Consider the following 9,777-nt stretch of genomic DNA (forward strand, 5'->3'; position numbering starts at 1 on the left):
GTTTCAGGAATGTAGACCTCAAAAGCTGTAAAGTATCTAAAATAACAAACGCAGCAGGTACTCACTGTTTCCAGGTCTAGGGCTGACTCTCCGTCACTGCTTGGATCTCAGTGTTTGATTGCAGGGTGATGTCTGAGCTCAGCGGCTCATGTCGTCTATTTTGGCACAACTTCTGAGCTCACTTATTGGATACAGTGGCAATACAGGCTATTGACATGACGTCAAAGCACCCAAACCCGAGCAATGGCTGGAAGTCCGTTCTACACCCAGGAAGGGTGAGTAGCTGCTGTGTTTGTTATTTCAGGTATTTTACAGCATTTGGGGTTCTCTTTCTTGAAAGTGGAAAGCCGCTTTGATGGGTGTTTATGCTGGAAGTTTTTATGTTTTGTCTCTGGTTACTGATATTAATGTAAATTAGCACATTTATTATCACGTTGGATATAGAAAGGATGTCAAGTTAAATGATGAAGATTCCTGCTATGAGTTAAAAAAACAAGAACCCAACATCACGATTTATGCATTGTACTCAGTCTTTCGAGTCCTTAGAGGCATTGCTTGCATAAAACAATTGATGTACGTAGTACATAATTTATATGCTACTTGGAGAATAATTACGGTTGGGGGAACTGAACTGTATATTTTTTCTCAATGTAATCTGTCCAAATGAGTACTCTGTGCAATAAGGAATAATGGATATCCAAGAAAACCATGTAATAAGCATGCAATGCTGAATGGTTTCCAATAGATATAAAGCATGTCTACATGTGTGAGGGGTTACAAGTAAATAATAATACTGCAGTACTTTTCAATGGAGAAAATATATTAATAACATTACAAGTTTTTTTCAATGCGTCAATGTGGAGTACGAGTAGAGATGAGCAAATCGATACAAAGCAAATTCGGATATTCTACAATATGTATGCCATATGTATGCAAGTGTGGCACCCCTGAGGGTTCGACCGCCACAGGAATGCTGCACTTCTTTAATGGAGTGTGGTGTTCCTCCTCTGAGGTAAGGCCAGTGTGATGGTAGTGATCCAGCCTCTTGCATCCAACATCACATTTCCACCAGAGGGAGCTAGTATGCACTAGTGCTGCTCCCCTGGTTACAGGGAGACTGGGGAACACAAAGTGGTAGGAACCAGTTAGTGGGTGTGGGTGGAGGAACAGTTAGTCAGTTACACTTCTAATTTCATATTTAATAGAATGCCATCTTTGATCTTGGTCCCTGTCTGCCTAGTGCAGAGTCCAGTCCTTTAGACCTGTGTGGTCTCTGGCAGTCTTGCTGTCAAGTGGTCGTACTGTGCTGTCCAAAATACTGTGTGTAAAGTGACTTCCCTCCGGGAGCGCAGATCCTGTGTGGGCCTGCACCGGCATGGGACACAGCCCTCGTACCCCGATCTATGGGACGAGAGGAAGGTTGCAGACAACGAATGTCTCAACCCGGCCAAGGACCAGGATCAAGAAGGCCCGGGAGCTTTAGAGTGTGGCTCCCTAGCAAATGGGTCCCGGGGAGGATGCAGACGGAGCGGAGCACGCCACCTGTCCTCTTCTACCTGATCTATTCAGAGAGATTCCGGCTGCAAGAGGGGTACCGGCCCCCGACACCCGACCTCGTACTCTATGTCCAGGACGGGAAAGCCTGGTTAGGCCTTGAGGATCGCAGCGGGCCTCGGCTGGAGAGGAATTGCCACCCGAGCCCCACACCTTAGAGGAGCTCAGAGGGAGACCCGGCCTATCTACACACGCATAGACGGGAAGGGGTAAAGTCTGTAGTGCAGGAACACTCTGGTGTAGGAATGCTGCCTCACACTGGACTTTCTCGGAGGTAGTCGGACCCCCGTCCCTGGTGGCCGCAGGACTCTGCGAGGAGCAGGGAGAAGCCTTGCGCTGCTTATGAGAACTGTGAGTAAAGCCTTGGAAATTCATCCCTATGGCCTCCGGACTGATCATTATGCGCCATACCACGCGACACGGTGCCCGCACTCCCACACTACTACCCCCCTTCATCCCGCCTTGCCTGCCCTGAGGCCACGCTCCGCCTGTGGGGAGCAGCGAGAACTTTAGCCGCCACGACATCGGGCCTCAGCGGACTGCTAGCGGCGCTGGTGGCGCATCACCAGACACCACAAGTGGCGTAGTCGACAAATTACCACTCAACCCGGAAAGCCCTAACACCATTTTCAATGTGACGGCCCTGGGCACGGAACGGGTCAAGGCCACGACTGCATCCCCCTTCTTAAACATCTGGCCCGGCTCCGAGTACCCCATCTTCCCAGGGCAGGGCTTGCGAGCGTCACACAAGCAAACTGAAGGCTGGCTAGCCAACATTTTGCTGGATTCTTTTAGGGCAGGAAGAGGCTGAAAAATAAAAAACATATTTAGTGATTGCACCCATTCCCTAAAACATTGCCAAATCTCAACACCCGGCCCTCGGCTTTATCTCCCTTTCTGACACTTGTCTTCAGCTCTTCGGTCTTCATTCTTAAGCTCTTCTCTGGCACTGACATATGCCTATTATGACATCATAACATCGTAGGACATGATATAATGCTGTGTGAGGTCTAGTTAGCTCTAGAGGCACCAAAGAGCGAATACAGAAGAGCCGTAGACTGGAGTCGGAGGAATGCAAAAGACTTAGCAGGAAGCTGTGGCCGAGGGACAGGTGAGGAGTGAGATGAGCATATTATTATATTTCTATTTTAACCCCTGTGTTTATTATGCTCTGTGTGCACAATTATAAGGCAAGTCAGTATTTTGACCATATCATAATTTTTATGCAAATTTTCCACCACCAAGCTGTATAAATGTGAACGCTTATTGGATTAAGCGGATCAGGTGATGTGGGTTTGTGTAATAAGGAGGGGTGGGCCAAAAAAGAGATTTAACTGACTCTGAAAAGATTTGAGAGAAATCATGCGTGAAGCGACCAGGAATCCGTTATCCTCCAGTGCCGTCATATTCCAGAACTGCAGCCTCCTTGGAGAGCCAAGGAGTACAAGGTGCTCAGAGCTCAGAGACACACGGCCGAGGTAAGGAAGGCTCAACCCAACCACCACTGAATAAGACACAGAAGTACAAGGTGTTCAGTGCTCAGAGACACGGCCGTGGTAAGGAAGGTTCAACCCAACCGCCACTGAACAAGACACAGAAGTACAAGGTGTTCAGTGCTCAGAGACATGGCCAAGGTAAGGAAGGTTCAACCCAACCGCCACTGAACAAGACACAGAAGTACAAGGTGTTCAGTGCTCAGAGACATGGCCGTGGTAAGGAAGGCTCAACCCGACCACCACTGAATAAGACACAGAAGTACAAGGTGTTCAGTGCTCAGAGACATGGCCGTGGTAAGGAAGGCTCAACCCGACCACCACTGAAGAAGACACAGAAGTACAAGGTGTTCAGTGCTCAGAGACACGGCCGTGGTAAGGAAGGTTCAACCCAACCGCCACTGAAAAAGACACAGAAGTACAAGGTGTTCAGTGCTCAGAGACACGGCCGTGGTAAGGAAGGCTCAACCCAACCACCACTGAACAAGACACAGAAGTACATGGTGTTCAGTGCTCAGTGACATGGCCGAGGTAAGGAAGGCTCAACCCGACGACCACTGAACAAGACACAGAAGTACAAGGTGTTCAGTGCTCAGAGACACGGCTGAGATAAGGAAGGCTCAACCCGACCACCACTGAAAAAGACACAGAAGTATAAGGTGTTCAGTGCTCAGAGACATGGCCGATGTAAGGAAGGCTCAACCTGACCACCACTGTAGAAGACACAGAAGTACAAGGTGTTCCGTGCTCAGAGACATGGCCGAAGTAAGGAAGGCTCAACCTGACCACCACTGAACAAGACACAGACGTACAAGGTGTTCAGTGCTCAGAGACATGGCCGAGGTAAGGAAGGCTCAACCCGACCACCACTGAATAAGAAACAGTATAAGGTGTTCAGGGCTCGGAGACATGGCCGTGGTAAGGAAGGCTCAACCTGACCACCACTGAACAAGACACAGAAGTACAAGGTGTTCAGTGCTCAGAGAGACAGCCGAGGTAAGGAAGGCTCAACACGACCACCACTGAATAAGACACAGAAGGACAAGGTGTTCAGGGCTCAGAGACACGGCCGTGGTAAGGAAAGCTCAACCCAACCACCACTGAACAAGACACAGAAGGACAAGGTGTTCAGTACTCAAAAACACGACCGAGGTAAGGAAGGCTCAATCCGACCACCACTGAACAAGACACAGAAGTACAAGGTGTTCAGTGCTCAGAGACACGGCCAAGGTAAGGAAGGCTCAACCCGACCACCACTGAACAAGACACAGAAGTACAATGTGTTCAGTGCTCAGAGACACGGCCGAGGTAAGGAAATCTCAAACCGACCACCACTGAATAAGACACAGAAGGACAAGGTGTTCCGTGCTCAGAGACAAGGCCGTGGTAAGGAAGGCTCAACCCAACCACCACTGAACAAGACACAGAAGGACAAGGTGTTCAGTGCTCAGAGGCATGGCCAAGGTAAGGAAGGCTCAACCCGACCACCACTGAATAAGACACAGAAGTACAAGGTGTTCAGGGCTCAGAGACACGGCCGTGGTAAGGAAGGCTCAACCCAACCACCACTGAATAAGACACAGAAGTACAAGGTGTTCAGTGCTCAGAGACATGGCCGAGGTAAGGAAATCTCAACCCGACCACCACTGAATAAGACACAGAAGGACAAGGTTTTCAGGGCTCAGAGACACGACTGTGGAAAGGAAGGCTCAACCCGACCACCACTGAACAAGACACAGAAGTACCAGGTGTTCCGTGCTCAGAGACATGGCCGTGGTAAGGAAGGCTCAATCCAACCACCACTGAACAAGACAAACAAGTACAAGGTGTTCAGTGTTCAGACACATGGCCAAGGTAAGGAAGGCTCAACCCGACCACCACTGAATAAGACACAGAAGGACAAGGTGTTCAGGGCTCAGAGACATGGCCGAGGTAAGGAAATCTCAACCCGACGATCACTGAATAAGACACAGAAGGACAAGGTTTTCAGTGCTCAGAGACACGATCATGGTAAGGAAGGCTCAACCTAACCACCACTAAACAAGACACAGAAGTAAAAGGTGTTCAGTGCTCAGAGACACAGCCGTGGTAAGGAAGGCTCAATCCAACCACCACTGAACAAGACAAACAAGTACAAGGTGTTCAGTGTTCAGACACATGGCCAAGGTAAGGAAGGCTCAACCCGACCACCACTGAATAAGACACAGAAGGACAAGGTGTTCAGGGCTCAGAGACATGGCCGAGGTAAGGAAATCTCAACCCGACGATCACTGAATAAGACACAGAAGGACAAGGTTTTCAGTGCTCAGAGACACGATCATGGTAAGGAAGGCTCAACCTAACCACCACTGAACAAGACACAGAAGTAAAAGGTGTTCAGTGCTGAGAGACACGGCCGTGGTAAGGAAGGTTCAATCCAACCACCACTGCACAAGACAAACAAGTACAAGGTGTTCAGTGCTCAGAGACATGGCCAAGGTAAGGAAGGCTCAACCCGACCACCACTGAATAAGACACAGAAGGACAAGGTGTTCAGGGCTCAGAGACACGGCCGTGGTAAGGAAGGCTCAACCCAACCACCACTGAACAAGACACAGAAGTAAAAGGTATTCAGTGCTCAGAGACACGGCTGTGGTAAGGAAGGCTCAATCCAACCACCACTGAACAAGACACAGAAGTACAAGGTGTTCAGTGCTCAGAGACACGGCTGTGGTAAGCAAGGCTCAACCCAACCACCACTGAACAAGACACAGAAGTACAAGGTGTTCAGTGCTCAGAGACACGACCGAGGTAAGGAAGGCTCAACCCAACCACCACTGAACAAGACACAGAAGTACAAGGTGTTCAGTGCTCAGAAACACGACCGAAATAAGGAAGGCTCAACCCGACCACCACTGAACAAGACACAGAAGTACAAGGTGTTCAGTGCTCAGAGACACAGGCGAGGTAAGGAAGGCTCAATCCGACCACCACTGAACAAGACACAGAAGAACAAGGTGTTCAGTGCTCAGAGACACAGGCGAGGTAAGGAAGGCTCAACCCGACCACCACTGAACAAGACACAGAAGTACCAGGTGTTCCGTGCTCAGAGACATGGCCGAGGTAAGGAAATCTCAACCCGACCACCACTGAATAAGACACAGAAGGACAAGGTGTTCAGTGCTCAGAGACACGGCCGTGGTAAGGAAGGCTCAACCCAACCACCACTGAACAAGACACAGAAGTACAAGGTGTTCAGTGCTCAAAAACACGACCGAGGTAAGGAAGGCTCAACCCGACCACCACTGAACAAGACACAGAAGTACAAGGTGTTCAGTGCTCAGAGACACGGCCAAGGTAAGGAAGGCTCAACCCGACCACCTCTGAACAAGACACAGAAGTATAAGGTGTTCAGTGCTCAGAGACATGGCCAAGGTAAGGAAGGCTCAACCCAACCACCACTGAACAAGACACAGAAGTAAAAGGTATTCAGTGCTCAGAGACACGGCTGTGGTAAGGAAGGCTCAATCCAACCACCACTGAACAAGACACAGAAGTACAAGGTGTTCAGTGCTCAGAGACACGGCTGTGGTAAGGAAGGCTCAACCCAACCACCACTGAACAAGACACAGAAGTACAAGGTGTTCAGTGCTCAGAGACACGACCGAGGTAAGGAAGGCTCAACCCAACCACCACTGAACAAGACACAGAAGTACAAGGTGTTCAGTGCTCAGAAACACGACCGAAATAAGGAAGGCTCAACCCGACCACCACTGAACAAGACACAGAAGTACAAGGTGTTCAGTGCTCAGAGACACAGGCGAGGTAAGGAAGGCTCAATCCGACCACCACTGAACAAGACACAGAAAAACAAGGTGTTCAGTGTTGAGAGACACAGGCGAGGTAAGGAAGGCTCAACCCGACCACCACTGAACAAGACACAGAAGTACCAGGTGTTCCGTGCTCAGAGACATGGCCGAGGTAAGGAAATCTGAACCCGACCACCACTGAATAAGACACAGATGGACAAGGTGTTCAGGGCTCAGAGACACGACCATGGTAAGGAAGGCTCAACCCAACCACCACTGAACAAGACACAGAAGTACAAGGTGTTCAGTGCTCAGAGACACGGCCAAGGTAAGGAAGGCTCAACCCGACCACCACTGAATAAGACACAGAAGTACAAGGTGTTCAGTGTTCAGAGACACGGCCGTGGTAAGGAAGGCTCAACCCGACCACCACTGAACAAGACACAGAAGTAAAAGGTGTTCAGTGCTCCGAGACATGGCCGTGGTAAGGAAGGTTCAACCCAACCACCACTGAACAAGACACAGAAGTACAAGGTGTTCAGTGCTCAGAGACACGGCCAAGGTAAGGAAGGCGCAACCCGACCACCACTGAACAAGACACAGAAGTCCAAGGTGTTCAGTGCTCAGAGACACGGCCGAGGTAAGGAAATCTCAACCCGACCACCACTGAATAAGACACAGAAGGACAAGGTGTTCAAGGCTCAGAGACACGGCCGTGGTAAGGAAGGCTCAACCCAACCACCACTGAACAAGACACAGAAGGACAAGGTGTTCAGTGCTCAGAGACACGGCTGTGGAAAGGAAGGCTCAACCCAACCACCACTGAACAAGACACAGAAGTACAAGGTGTTCAGTGCTCAGAGACATGGCCAAGGTAAGGAAGGCTCAACCCGACCACCACTGAATAAGACACAGAAGTACAAGGTGTTCAGGGCTCAGAGACACGGCCGAAGTAAGGAAATCTCAACCCGACCACCACTGAATAAGACATAGAAGGACAAGGTTTTCAGGGCTCAGAGACACGACTGTGGAAAGGAAGGCTCAACCCGACCACCACTGAACAAGACACAGAAGTACCAGGTGTTCCGTGCTCAGAGACATGGCCGTGGTAAGGAAGGCTCAATCCAACCACCACTGAACAAGACAAACAAGTAGAAGGTGTTCAGTGTTCAGACACATGGCCAAGGTAAGGAAGGCTCAACCCGACCACCACTGAATAAGACACAGAAGGACAAGGTGTTCAGGGCTCAGAGACATGGCCGAGGTAAGGAAATCTCAACCCTACGATCACTGAATAAGACACAGAAGGACAAGGTTTTCAGTGCTCAGAGACACGATCATGGTAAGGAAGGCTCAACCTAACCACCACTAAACAAGACACAGAAGTAAAAGGTGTTCAGTGCTCAGAGACACGGCCGTGGTAAGGAAGGTTCAATCCAACCACCACTGCACAAGACAAACAAGTACAAGGTGTTCAGTGCTCAGAGACATGGCCAAGGTAAGGAAGGCTCAACCCGACCACCACTGAACAAGACACAGAAGGACAAGGTGTTCAGTGCTCAGAGACACGACCGAGGTAAGGAAGGCTCAACCCAACCACCACTGAACAAGACACAGAAGTACAAGGTGTTCAGTGCTCAGAAACACGACCGAAATAAGGAAGGCTCAACCCGACCACCACTGAACAAGACACAGAAGTACAAGGTGTTCAGTGCTCAGAGACACGGCCGAGGTAAGGAAGGTTCAACCCGACCACCACTGAATAAGACACAGAAGTACAAGGTGTTCAGTGCTCAGAGACACAGGCGAGGTAAGGAAGGCTCAATCCGACCACCACTGAACAAGACACAGAAAAACAAGGTGTTCAGTGCTCAGAGACACAGGCGAGGTAAGGAAGGCTCAACCCGACCACCACTGAACAAGACACAGAAGTACCAGGTGTTCCGTGCTCAGAGACATGGCCGAGGTAAGGAAATCTCAACCCGACCACCACTGAATAAGACACAGATGGACAAGGTGTTCAGGGCTCAGAGACACGGCCGTGGTAAGGAAGGCTCAACCCAACCACCACTGAACAAGACACAGAAGTACAAGGTGTTCAGTGCTCAAAAACACGACCGAGGTAAGGAAGGCTCAACCCGACCACCACTGAACAAGACACAGAAGTACAAGGTGTTCAGTGCTCAGAGACACGGCCAAGGTAAGGAAGGCTCAACCCGACCACCTCTGAACAAGACACAGAAGTATAAGGTGTTCAGTGCTCAGAGACATTGTCGAGGTAAGGAAATCTCAACCCGACCACCACTGAATAAGACACAGAAGGACAAGGTGTTCAGGGCTCAGAGACACGGCTGTGGTAAGGAATGCTCAACCCAACCACCACTGAACAAGACACAGAAGTAAAAGGTATTCAGTGCTCAGAGACACGGCTGTGGTAAGGAAGGCTCAATCCAACCACCACTGAACAAGACACAGAAGTACAAGGTGTTCAGTGCTCAGAGACATGGCTGTGGTAAGGAAGGCTCAACCCAACCACCACTGAACAAGACACAGAAGTACAAGGTGTTCAGTGCTCAGAGACACGACCGAGGTAAGGAAGGCTCAACCCAACCACCACTGAACAAGACACAGAAGTACAAGGTGTTCAGTGCTCAGAGACACGACCGAGGTAAGGAAGGCTCAACCCAACCACCACTGAACAAGACACAGAAGTACAAGGTGTTCCGTGCTCAGAAACACGACCGAAATAAGGAAGGCTCAACCCGACCACCACTGAACAAGACACAGAAGTACAAGGTGTTCAGTGCTCAGAGACTCGGCCGACTTAAGGAAGGTTCAACCCGACCACCACTGAATAAGACACAGAAGTACAACGTGTTCAGTGCTCAGAGACACAGGCGAGGTAAGGAAGGCTCAATCCGACCACCACTGAACAAGACACA

The sequence above is a fragment of the Phyllobates terribilis genome, unplaced genomic scaffold (assembly GCF_046119375.1).
Source record: "Phyllobates terribilis strain yellow unplaced genomic scaffold, ASM4611937v1 Scaffold_1__5_contigs__length_1240528914, whole genome shotgun sequence".
NCBI lineage: Eukaryota > Metazoa > Chordata > Amphibia > Anura > Dendrobatidae > Phyllobates > Phyllobates terribilis.